Source organism: Tachysurus vachellii, chromosome 15 (genome assembly GCF_030014155.1).
Source record: "Tachysurus vachellii isolate PV-2020 chromosome 15, HZAU_Pvac_v1, whole genome shotgun sequence".
In the NCBI taxonomy this organism is placed as follows: domain Eukaryota; kingdom Metazoa; phylum Chordata; class Actinopteri; order Siluriformes; family Bagridae; genus Tachysurus; species Tachysurus vachellii.
This window is the reverse complement of record NC_083474.1, coordinates 19620584-19633444: the sequence shown is the minus strand read 5'-3', so window position 1 is coordinate 19633444 and position 12861 is coordinate 19620584. Positions and strand designations below refer to the sequence as shown.

General features: G+C 41.5%; 1 protein-coding gene across 2 annotated transcripts in view; it reads left to right on the top strand.

Moving 5' to 3' along the window:
* The window catches only part of pds5b (PDS5 cohesin associated factor B), a 57803-nt gene that overhangs the window by 647 nt on the left and 44295 nt on the right, over positions 1-12861 (top strand). The gene's annotated exons all lie outside the window — the stretch shown is intronic.

The following is a 12861-nucleotide window of genomic DNA, read 5'->3' as shown; positions in this document are numbered from 1 at the left end:
TGTCATGTAGTCTTAAATGCACTGGTTGTTTATGTTTAATTAATTAGTTTGCAGCTAATCAGCTCCACCCCGTGTGTGTGTGTGTGTGTGTGCGCGCGCGCGCGCGTGGGGTGTGTGTGTGTGCATGTGGTGTGTGTGCATGCGGCGTGTGCGCGTGGTGTGTGTGTGTGGTGTGTACACAAACCTTTTGGTTTGTTATGGATCATCAGACTAAATACTTCAGTTATTAGTGCGTTATAATACTGCATTAGAAGTGCCTAATGTGCAGTTGGAGGTGTGTGTGTGTGTGTGTGTGTGTGAGGGAGAGAGACCATTGGGATTGTTATGGATTATCAAACCGAGTGCTTGGGTTATTAGAGCTCTATAATGCAACAAAAGACCTGCATAATGTCATTGATGTGTGTTAGTGCTGCTGTGTGTGAGAGAGAGAGTAGTGATCTGATTTTGTTATGGATCATTAAACCAATTGTGTCAGATTATAAAGTGTTATAATGTGACATAAGACATGCGTAACGTCATTGATGGTGTTAGTACTGCTGTGTGAGAGAGTAAACATAAAATTTTTTAAGGATCAATAAATGAACTGTGTGGGTTTATGTGGTGTTATAATGTGACATAAGACATTCATAATGTGTCATTGATGGTGTTAGTACTGCTGAGAGAGAGAGAGAGAGTAAACATTAAATTTTTTTTAGGATCATTAAATGAACTGTGTGGGTTTATGTGGTGTGAGAGAGAGTAAACATTAAATTTTTTAAGGATCAATAAATGAACTGTGTGGGTTTATGTGGTGTTATAATGTGACATAAGACATTCATAATGTGTCATTGATGGTGTTAGTACTGCTGAGAGAGAGAGTAAACATTAAATTTTTTTAAGGATGAATAAACGACCTGTGTGGGTTTATGTGGTGTTATAATGTGACATAAGATATGCATAATGTGTCATTGATGGTGTTAGTACTGCTGAGAGAGAGAGAGAGAGAGAGAGAGAGAGTAAACATTAAATTTTTTTTAGGATCATTAAATGAACTGTGTGGGTTTATGTGGTGTTATAATGTGACATAAGACATTCATAATGTGTCATTGATGGTGTTAGTACTGCTGAGAGAGAGAGAGTAAACATTAAATTTTTTAAGGATCAATAAATGAACTGTGTGGGTTTATGTGGTGTTATAATGTGACATAAGACATTCATAATGTGTCGTTGATGTTTATAATTATTTCACAAAGGTTGGTCAAATTCATGCTAGTTTCATTAACACCACTTCTACTTATTTGGTTTGATGTTTGTTCTGATTTTAATCTTTAATTCATTTGGAGTATTTTACATTTTATCATTTTTTTTTATATATTTCTTAATTCTTGGGCACCAAATTCCTGTAAAATAAAACTCAGCCCCAGAACATGTTAAAACATATTTTAGAGAATGTTTCCCTTGTGTTTATGGATTCTGTGCTGATTTGTTGGTTCACGTTGTGAAAATGAGCCGTATCGCTATTCGTAGACGTCTCCGTTTTTGGTGCATTTGTGGATATCCTGCTGTTACAGAAGTCATATAAGTGGATAAAAAACCGTACACGGGGTCCTGCGGTGATTCTCTGATTTACAGCCTCTACTGTGATTTTTTTCCCAAAGCCCTGGTTTGCCATATTTGTGTTTTTCATCATCCTCCTATGAAGAAATTATAGGCAGAATTACTCAGCGGTGGTTTGGCGTTGTATCCACTCACGTTTGCGAGTTTCTATGCAGATTTTGCTTTGTTTTGTGGGGAAAAAAGATGTTTACCTGCTGCTTCATGCAATATTTAATCTCTTGTTGCATGCATCAGCAACCTTCCCCTAGATATTAAACGTCACAAAAATAAAATAGGATGCTTCTGTTTGTATTCTGTGTGATTATTGTTTTCAAATTGTTGCTGGACCTTTTGGTTCGTCCCAAACCGAAGGCTCGGCTTTAGTTGTTAGTGATCTGCGATGATGAGTGATGATGTTTGGTTTAATTTTGAGCTCAGTTTACCTTCCTTATTGTGTCATGTCCCCAGATTGTTCAAAAACAGGAAGGTGTGTGTTGGGGTGTCTGTGTGTTGGGGTGTCTGTGTGTTGGGGTGTCTGTGTGTTGGGGTGTCTGGGTGTTGGGGTGTCTGGGTGTTGGGGTGTCTGGGTGTTGGGGTGTCTGGGTGTTGGGGTGTCTGGGTGTTGGGGTGTGGTGGTGATGTCTGGGTGTGTGGTGGGGGTGTGTCTTTGGGGGTGTGGGTGTGTGTTGGGGTGTGTGTGGGTGTGTTGGGGGTGTCTTTGTGTGTGTTGGGGGTGTCTTTGTGTGTGTTGGGGGTGTCTGTGTGTGTGGTGGGGGTGTCTGTGTGTGTGGTGGGGGTGGCGGTGTGTGTGGTGGGGGTGGCGGTGTGTGTGGTGGGGGTGTCGGTGTGTGTGGTGGGGGTGTCTTTGGGGGTGTCTGGGGGTGTCTTTGTGTGTGTGATGGGGGTGTCTTTGGGGGTGTGTGTGGTGGGGGTGTCTGGGGGTGTCTTTGTGTGTGTGGTGGGGGTGTCTTTGAGGGTGTGTGTGGTGGGGGTGTGTCTTTGTGTGTGTGTTGGGGTTGTGGGGTGTGTTTTGGTTGTGTGTGTGTGTGTGTGTGTGTGGACATATTCCTGTTTTGAACCCAGAGTAGGTTCTCGGTCCACACAGACCCTGACAGAGGTAACTGACACATTTAATGGAGAAAGACTGTGTTTGTGTCTTTTGTTGTTTTTGTTTGTTTATTTTGCTGCCATGCTTTAGATTCACTCCTCCACTAGACTAGAGAAAAGCATTGTTACATACTGATAAAATCTTCTCTACCCGAATATTATCCTGCGCTGACTGTTTGATCCTGGTGGGCGTGGCCTCGTCCACAATGGCTCCGCCCCATTTACAGTATGAACGGTTTGCTGAGCATGAAAATTAAGATTAGAGTTAAGCGTTAAATGTCCGCCGAAGCTGTTCGGATGTCCCAAGACTAAGAATTTACTTTGAGAACAGCTTATTCTACATAAACAAGCAAGTCTTTTATATGATACGATAAAAATATTGTAGTCAGTCAGGTGCACCTACACACACACACACACACACACACACACACACACACACAGTCTGAACAGAATGCCGTTAAAGCACTTGTTAGAATCCAGAAGTACATTTTCACCAGTACTGACACACCGTGTACACGACGTCTGAAGATCTGACTCATATCTGATTCTCATGTTTATATCGTTCGTCTGCCAGAACACACTAACACAAACAGCACCGTCTTCCCAGTAGGCTGGAGAAAAGACGATCGATTCCGTTTCAGCTGAGGTTATTGCGCTTTTTGGCCTCTTCGTCTTTTGCTTTAAGGTTTTAATTGGAGCCGGGGCCGACCGTATCCTCCCCGCTGTGATGTCCTTGTAGGCAGCAGGGTTTCTGTAACTACCCTGTGTTTTAAGGCCTTTTTACACCTGGTCACTTCATGTGTTTTCTCTGATCCGATAGCTATCTGATTTGTTAAAACTGTTCCATTTACATTAGGCCACATAAATGCGTCTCGGCGAATCGGATATCGATCCGATCTTTCTGCTCCCGCCCAAAATGCTAATATATTTTACCTCATTTCCGGGGTAACACGCTTTGGTGTGTGCGGTTTTCAGAATGCAATCAAAAAGAAGACGAAAACTTGTTACGACGTTTATGCTACAAAAAAACAGCTTTTACTGTTTGCTGCATTTTCGCTGGCGGCAGCAGCGCATTTTAAGACCCAACGAGACACCTGGGTGAAAGTGACGTACTTCCGTTTGGGAGGAGTACAGCGCTGACGTATGTGGCTTGAACAACCACATTCATTTACACCTGTCCAGTTTCATCTGAAACGCGTCCCAGACCACCTCCTGAAGTGGTTTGAACCATCAGATTTATATTCGATTCAAGTTTATTTGTATAGCGCTTTTTACAGTGGACATCGTCTCAAAGCAGCTTTACAGAACATAAACATAGAGCAGAAGGTAAACATAAGGAGAAGTATAAAGAATTATTATAATAAAAATTCAAGATATATATAGTTCACAGTGTGTATGTATGTATGTATGTATGTGTATGTATTTATCCCCAATGAGCAAGTCTGAGGTGACTCAGGCAGCAGTGGCAAGTAAAAACTCCCTTAAATTGGTAAAGGAAGAAACCTTGAGAGGAACCAGACTCAAAGGGGAACCTCATCCTCATATGGGTGACACTAGAGGGTGCGATTATAAATATACAGTCAAACAAATGCTGTAATAGTGTAAGGATCACATGGAGTTCAGATTTCCTCTTAGTATCACAGAGTCTCATCTCCTCGTCTCAGTGGCGGTCCGAGATCTTCATTGCACAGAAGACGATCAGAGCTGGTACAAAGTCTGGATGCCTCGGGATGGGTAGAAAGAGAGAAGCAGTGGAGAGGAATTAACATATCTGCTGTTCATAAAAATGTGCAAGTCTAATGTAATAGTGCACAATATTATGGGATGTATTATGTGTACGCCTGACTAAAGAGATGAGTTTTTAATCTACATTTAAACTGGGAAAGTGTGTCTGAGCCCTGAACACTATCAGGAAGACCATTCCAGAGTTTGGGAGCTAAATAAGAAAACGCTCTACCGCCTTTAGTAGACTTGGATATTCTGGGAACTACCAGAAGTCCTGAGTTTTGTGATCTCAGAGAGCGTGAAGGATTGTAACTAGGGTTGGGTATCAAAAGAAATTTTCCGGTTCCAATACCGGTTCCATTTCTGCCTTACGATTCCCGGTTCTGATTCCGATTCCATAATAAAAGAAATGTGAAAAATAATGCACAATACTTAAACAATTCCATTTGTGTTTATTAATCACTCTTTAAATATTTTAAACAGAGCGTTTCAATTCATATCAATTTAAATTTAAATAAATCCAACATCAAATTTAACATCCAGAACAGAATTACAACTTAGCAAAACAGTTATCAATTGTTCTGAAGAAAAATCAACATGTGGGGGCACGGTGGCTTAGTGGTTAGCACGTTCGCCTCACACCTCCAGGGTTGGGGGTTCAATTCCCGCCTCCGCCTTGTGTGTGTGGAGTTTGCATGTTCTCCCCGTGCCTCAGGGGTTTCCTCCGGGTACTCCGGTTTCCTCCCCCGGTCCAAAGACATGCATGGTAGGTTGATTGGCATCTCTGGAAAAATTGTCTGTAGTGTGTCATTGCGTGAGTGAATGTGTGTGTGTGTGTGTGTGTGCACTGCGATGGGTTGGCACTCCGTCCAGGGTGTATCCTGCCTTGATGCCCGATGACGCCTGAGATAGGCACAGGCTCACCGTGACCCGAGGTAGTTCGGATAAGTGGTAGAAGATGAATGAATGAATGAAAATCAACATGTCTGCTTTCTCTGGGAGAAGACGAGACCTTTCCTGGCTTTATTGTATCTCCAACTGTGAAGAAAACCCTCTCAGAGGGGGGGAGATTTGCTTCATTGTTATAGCTTTGGAAATGAATCCAAACGTTAGACTTTTTTTTAGACACGTTTAACCAGGGGTGGTTCTAGACCTTTTTTACGGTGGCTCCAGCCCCCCTGTCTGTGATCTCAGCCACCCAAAAACTATAAGTATAATTTTTTCTTTCAAAAATAGAAATTACGTTAAAATGCAGGACATGTTTTCGATTGGAAAGAAAATTATTTATCAGTTTGATCCAAGAGCGATTTTTTTTCCTTTGCTCTTACGTGCGTCCGTTGTAGTCAAAAGTGCGTCATCAGCTGTCTGCTTTATTTGAACGGAGAAGCACAGGGACGAGCAGCGTTCACGCGCAGTCAGAGCTGGAGGCGTTTATCTATAACGTTAATCAGCGGTTAAACCGCAAAGACGGCAACCAAAAGCAGTGAAATGTCACTATTCTTATTACCAGAGTTGTAGCACAAACAAAATATTAATGCAAACAATCCATTCAATACTAAATAAAAATAACATTTATTGATTTGGTCTTTGTGAATATTAGTTTATTAATGACTGCATTCATTGGACACACTGTTTGTAGAGAATGCACACACACATGAACTGATCTGATTCAAGACTGGCATCATTACATCATGCATAAAATTTTGGTGTCCACTTTTGCCATTTAATAACACCATAACTTTTGTCTTACTATATAGTCATATAATATATAATATAAAACTTTTCCTGTTTCAAATTCTCACTGAGGGCTAAAACCCCCTAAAGATGAGACCCTAGAACCGCCCCTGTGTTTAACACAAAGTGTACCTCAGCACAGCAGCGCGAGTGACTGATTTCTGTGGTAAGCTGCGTTAATTTGGTTACGAGACTGTAAACAGTGTAAACAATGAATATTCATGAGGTAAGACATGGCTATTTAAAGTGACCGCTCCCAGCGCTTTGCCCGTCATTGCATCTGAACCGCGTTTGGAACCGAAACTTAAATATTCCGCGCGGTTCCGGTTCCTGTTAAAAAACAGAACCGGTTCTGAATTAGAACCGGTTCTCGGTTCCCAACCCTAATTGTAACGTGTTAGGAGACTAGTTAGATACATGAGAGCTAAACCTTTAAGAGCCTTGTACGTAAGTAGCAGCAGCTTGTAATCAATTCTAAACTTAACAGGTAGTGTAGAGATGATAAAATTGGGGTTATATGGTCATACTTTCTTGTCCTGGTGAGAACTCTGGCAGCTGTGTTTTGGACTAATTGTAGCCTATTTATTAAAGATGCAGGACAACCACCTAGTAATGCATTACAATAGTATAGTCTAGAGGTCATGAAAGCGTGAACTAGCTTCTCAGCATCAGATACAGACAGGATGTTTCTCAGCTTAGCAATATCTCTAAGGTGGAAGAAGGCTGTTTTTGTAATATGGGCGATATGATTTTCAAAAGACAAGATGCTGTCTAATCTAACACCCAGGTCTTTCACTGTCCAGCTACTAGTAACAGTACATCCCTTTAAATGGAAGTTAGCTTGTGAGTTTCTGAGACATATATCCGTCTCCAAAACGTTCCGGAGGGCATTTAGACCTGGTCTTTTTACCGTCGGATAGCTATCTGATCACAGAAAACGCACGAAGTGACCAGGTGTAAAAAGCCTCTTATTCACTCCAGTTTGTTAAGACAGTTTGATTATAATCTGAACTACGCTGTCATTTGAGCCCCATAAGCTGAATTGATCACATTTAGGATTAAAGAAGAAGAATTTACACTATAATTTGTTTTATTTTGCTTCAGTTATTGCAAATAGCTGTCAATCAACTGGAGGATTTTTTTACATAATCTCCGTGTCGTTCAGTGAACGTGTTCCAGCACTCAACAGGTTCTTTGTAAAAAATATTTCAGACAGTCGCCTAAGATCTTTTCACACAGTGGTCCAAAATCTCACACAGAGCGAGAGCAAGAGCTCAAAATTTAAATTTCTCTAATCCATAATTAATCACAATTTTTCATTTGACCGTCCCAGCTTTATTGCCACACTTGTATACGTACTTTATGTACGTTTGCAGGATTAAGGCGACGCCCCAAAGCTAGCACAGCTCCGCCCTACAGGGTTTGTACAGTATAACGTTTAGCGGTTTCACACGAGCTGTCGCGCACTGAGCTCTCGCGCTCTAACGGGCTCTCGTAGAACTGTCCGCTCCTGTTGTGATTGTTGCCATGAATCTTAAATTAAAAACTCACTGACCGTACGTTTGAAAAATAAAACCTTTCTACTAATATAGAAAATTCTGAAGTCTTGTATGCAAAATAGGTTTAAAAGCTACGTGAATTGTATTTAAAACGTTTAAACGCTGGGCCGTAGGCAGCGGTGGGCAAAGGGGGAAAATAACCCAAAAAAAAAACAAGAAAACGCACGATTTCTACAGAAAACAGACAATCATCTATCTGCAGCAGCCTCACACAAAAAGCTCAGCCCTGCAGCACAATATATTACTTTTTACCGCTCATCTTAGGCTACTGACACTAATGCTGCGCGATACGGCTGAAAACTGTATCACGATATCAGTGTTTCATGTCGGTCGATATCGATAATTATTGGTTTTTTTTATGACCCGTTTAAAATAAGGACCAGGAGAAAAAATATATTACATTTAAACATTTTTACTTTAAACTTAACCTTCCTCTGATCGTAATCCCCTCGGTTATTAAGACAGAAATGTCAACAAGCAGGAAAACTCAAATAATTATAATGTAAACATAAGTCTAAAGTCACAATGAACACTTAACAATTATCTCTTAACATTTAAGGTGCAAAATGAAAGAAAATGTAAGAAATGCTAAAATAAAGTGTAATAAAATAGCACAAAGTGTTAAATATAAACAGAGAAACCTGAGAATTTAGTGCAAGTTTAGTGTTAGGAAGTTCACTAGCTGTTCACCTTCTGGTGAATAAAGTGTTTTAAAATATCTGCAGTGTTTTTTAAACATAAATAAAACTGATGTAGACTGAGATACATCTGTAATATAAAAAACAAACCTGATACACTACAGTAACATTGTTTGAAATATAAAATCTACAGAAATATAAAAAAGTAGCTGACTTTTCCTCTTTTATTTACAATTTCCTCGCTCGCTACGGCTCATTTCCTGCTTATCAGTCGCCGGTTACTGAAGAGGAATCCAGCAGACCAGCACGAGACGACGATATGGCGCGACCAAACGTGATACTGTTACATGATTGGCTGTTTTCGTGTCACTTCCTACGTTGCTAGGTTATGAGAGACCGAGTGCCTTTTGTTAATGCAACCAAACTTGCTTCGCGGCCTCGGTTTTCTTCCGGCGAAGAATAAAAAATAAAGAACACATTTTTTATTGATATCGATCACGTGTCTATCGCGATACATATCGTTATCGTTTTATCGCCCAGCCCTAGTGCTGTCTCTGATGCTATCCTCTGTAGGATACAATACAGCTAATTCCAGTTTACACAACACAAGCACTGCTCCTGCCCAGTCCAACAAGTGTCCCAAAGCAAACCCATCTCTCTGCTCTTTCAGCCTCAGTCCTGGTGGTTAGCAATTTGAACAAAGACCCACCCATTATTATCTAATTACCCATAGTGTGCTTTCGGTAATATATTGCGCTCATTTAATCATTCCAGGTATCGCACACGACCGAGGCTGCCCGATAGAAGGTTGTCGTATTTACTTCCTCGTGGTTTCGACAGCCGGAAAGCTGCACATGATGCTATTATGTCAGGAGCATCCTTAGCGTAGTTAAGTTTGTGTGTGAACGATTTGGGGCTCTGTGGATTTTTATTTGGTGTTGGGGCCACACCACTGATTGGCCTCCTATTTGTACCAGCACACCCTAATGTTATTGTGTGGAACCGGTCCTGTTTAAACAGCAGCTGTAATATAAAAACTGATGTTTGGGGAAACCGTGATCCTGAGAAATGCCTGAGAAACCATCTAGATGTAGAGAGACGTTTGGGATCCTCTGACCTAGAGACACGTTTAAAATAATTCAAGAAGGAGAATCTGCAGAGTTTGGAAATCCCTCGTGTGAGCATTATTTATATCCTCATTACTTCGCAGACGCTAGATATGCTTCAGGTTAAAAAACTTAAGTCTTTAAAGTGTTGTGGAACACACGAGCTCTATAGAGCATCGGATTGAACCCTGATCACAACAAGGTTTTGTTTTCCTGAGGGAACTTGGCTGCAGATGGTCAGGGAACATGTGAGCAGACCACCAGAGTGGCTTTTAAGCTCTGGACTTGAGTCTTAACACCTCATTATGATGTAAGCACACACACACACACACACACACTCTCACTCTCTAAAAAGTCTCGTTTGTACAGGTGCACCATGTAGAAAATGTTTAGGTAAGACTCTTAGTATTTATTTTTTCCAGACCCTGATTCTTTATAAATATGCAGTAAGTTCAGGTGAATTTGAGGTCAGACTGAACGTCTGGAAAAGCTCCTTATTAGGCTGTGATGATCAAGTGACTGGCAGTTTTACCCTGAATTAATCATGATGTTTAATATTCATTGTTTCACATATTTTTCCGTTTCGAGGGAGACCGGGAATGAAGGCTTGAAAATATAGAAATATTGAAGAAGGGAAAAAAAAATGGAGAAGACTATAAAGACATTTGGCACCAGGAGATAATCTAATCTAGTGCTGGTTTAAAGTTGGTTCCACTGGCGAACCTTCTAAGAACCGGTTTGCCTTTCGGTTAGAGAGCCGTCATAGCAACGTTAGCGCAGCAGCGTCAAACACAACATCAACAATGGCGGATGTTGCTTTACTGTTAATGCTCATGGCTTTGTGAACCTACATTAACACCCAAACGCGGCGAATCCAACGTGTACGTGCAGCTCCATGTAATCTGTATAAACGGAGGTTGTTATCGAGAAAGTACATAACGTTATTTTATCATTAACACAGAAAAAAGTTAGCCTTAGCATGTAGCTACCTACTATCATGTGTGCTGATAATGTATCATATCGCGGTAAAGTAAAAGTGTATTAAACATTAGTATACTTAAGGTACATTATCAAATGCGCTAACAGTAGCCCCACCCACAGCCCCGCCCACAGCCCCTGACACAAGCGGTTCTTAAGTCTAGACCAGCAACGTTTTGGTGCTACTTAAGAACCACTTTTCCTGGTTCAGAGCCGGTGCTTTGGCTGTCGAAACAGAAAGAACTGGTTCTAAATTAGGCTCCGAACCAGCACTCAAACTGCCTCGGTGGAAAAGGGGCATTAGAGCCTCGTTTGTATCCGATATCAGGTGTGAAGAAATCCAAGCCGAGCCTTTTCCAAGTACGCGGTAACATCCGATCTCTGTGTCAGAAGTCAGTGATTTAATTCTGAAACGTAAGTGCGCCATATCGCTGAACAGCTTGCAGTTTCTGATGTAGTAATTGCCATGGTCCGCTGCCAGGACTGCTGTCTCTGATTAGGGGGAAATGTCTCTGGAACCTGTTAATCTTTCAGCAGAAAATTGCGATCCGTCTCTCTTTGGACTCATCACCGGTTTAACAAACACACGATTTTGTGCCCAAAGACCGCGATGCTGGTCCTAATAGACCTGATGCTGGTCCTAATAGACCTGATGCTGGTCCTAATAGACCTGATGCTGGTCCTACTAGACCGTGATGCTGGTCCTAATAGACCTGATGCTGGTCCTAATAGACCTGATGCTGGTCCTACTAGACCGTGATGCTGGTCCTAATAGACCTGATGCTGGTCCTAATAGACCTGATGCTGGTCCTACTAGACCGTGATGCTGGTCCTAATAGACCTGATGCCGGTCCTACTAGACCGTGATGCCGGTCCTACTAGACCGTGATGCCGGTCCTACTAGACCGTGATGCCGGTCCTACTAGACCGTGATGCCGGTCCTACTAGACCGTGATGCCGGTCCTACTAGACCGTGATGCTGGTCCTACTAGACCGTGATGCCGGTCCTACTAGACCGTGATGCCGGTCCTACTAGACCGTGATGCCGGTCCTACTAGACCGTGATGTTGGTCCTACTAGACCGTGATGCCGGTCCTACTAGACCGTGATGCCGGTCCTACTAGACCGTGATGCTGGTCCTACTAGACCGTGATGCTGGTCCTACTAGACCGTGATGCTGGTCCTAATAGACCTGATGCTGGTCCTACTAGACCGTGATGCTGGTCCTAATAGACCTGATGCTGGTCCTACTAGACCGTGATGCTGGTCCTGATAGACCTGATGCTGGTCCTAATTAGGGATGTACCGATACCAATTTTTCTCTTCCGATCTGATTCCGATTTCCAGTATCGGCCGATACCGATCCGATATCTGTGTTCTTTTCTACCTTTAAAACTAAAGAATCTATACAACTCGCTTAGTTATTAAGATTTATTTGTTTCTGGCAAAGAAATACAAAAATGCCCTTATTACTGGATGAAAAATGAAAACACAAGAAACCTTTAAAAAAGTATTAATGCAGTAGCAAACAGTACTTTTAACAGTTAGTGGTATAACAATCTAAACCATATATACTGCAATTATTAAATTACATTATTTTCTGAAGAAAAGGAAATATTTTAAAGTGAATCTTAAATTAGAACTCTTGAAACATAATGCAAAATGTATTAAACAGTAAACCTTGCACCCAAATGAGCGACATGTTTAACGCGCTGAGGTAAATAAAAAGGGCGCCTGCTAAACTTGTCTGTCTGTCGCAGGCGGTTGTGCAACATATTTCCTATAGAATTTATATTTATTTACATTAATGTAATTTAACATATAAATGTATTTTTCTTATAAGTTTAAGCAATAGTCTATGATGTTTGTTGTTCATTAATCAACCACCACGGGCATGGGCGTCGGAAGTAAATAAAAAGTGGGCGTGTCCTGTCCCACCCACATATAATGGTTCCGACACACATGGATTTCAGGAAGCAGGAGTGTGGTCAATGCTGTAGGTAAAACGCGGAATGGAGTGTAATTTATTAGGGCATTCCTCAAGCAGAATGTATTCGACTCTAAAAAGTAATAAAAAATAAAAAAGACATGTGCTGAATAGAGACGGTAAAAGTAGGTGGGTCCAATATTATTGGTCTTAAAAAGTGGGTGTGTCCTGTCCCACCCACATATAATGGTTCCCGACGCCCACGACCACGGGTATCGGATTAGGATCGGTCACGCACCACCGATACCCGATCCACTAAAAATGCTTGGATCGGCGTCGATACCGATCCAAAATATCGGATCGGTACATCCCTAGTCCTAATAGACCTGGTCCACACTTCACTGAAGGTCTGAGTGTTTGGAACATCACACTGCTGCTTATGAAATGAACACGTGCCACTAATCTTTATATATTATACTTGAATATTGGGGTTGGGATTTTTATTCATTTCA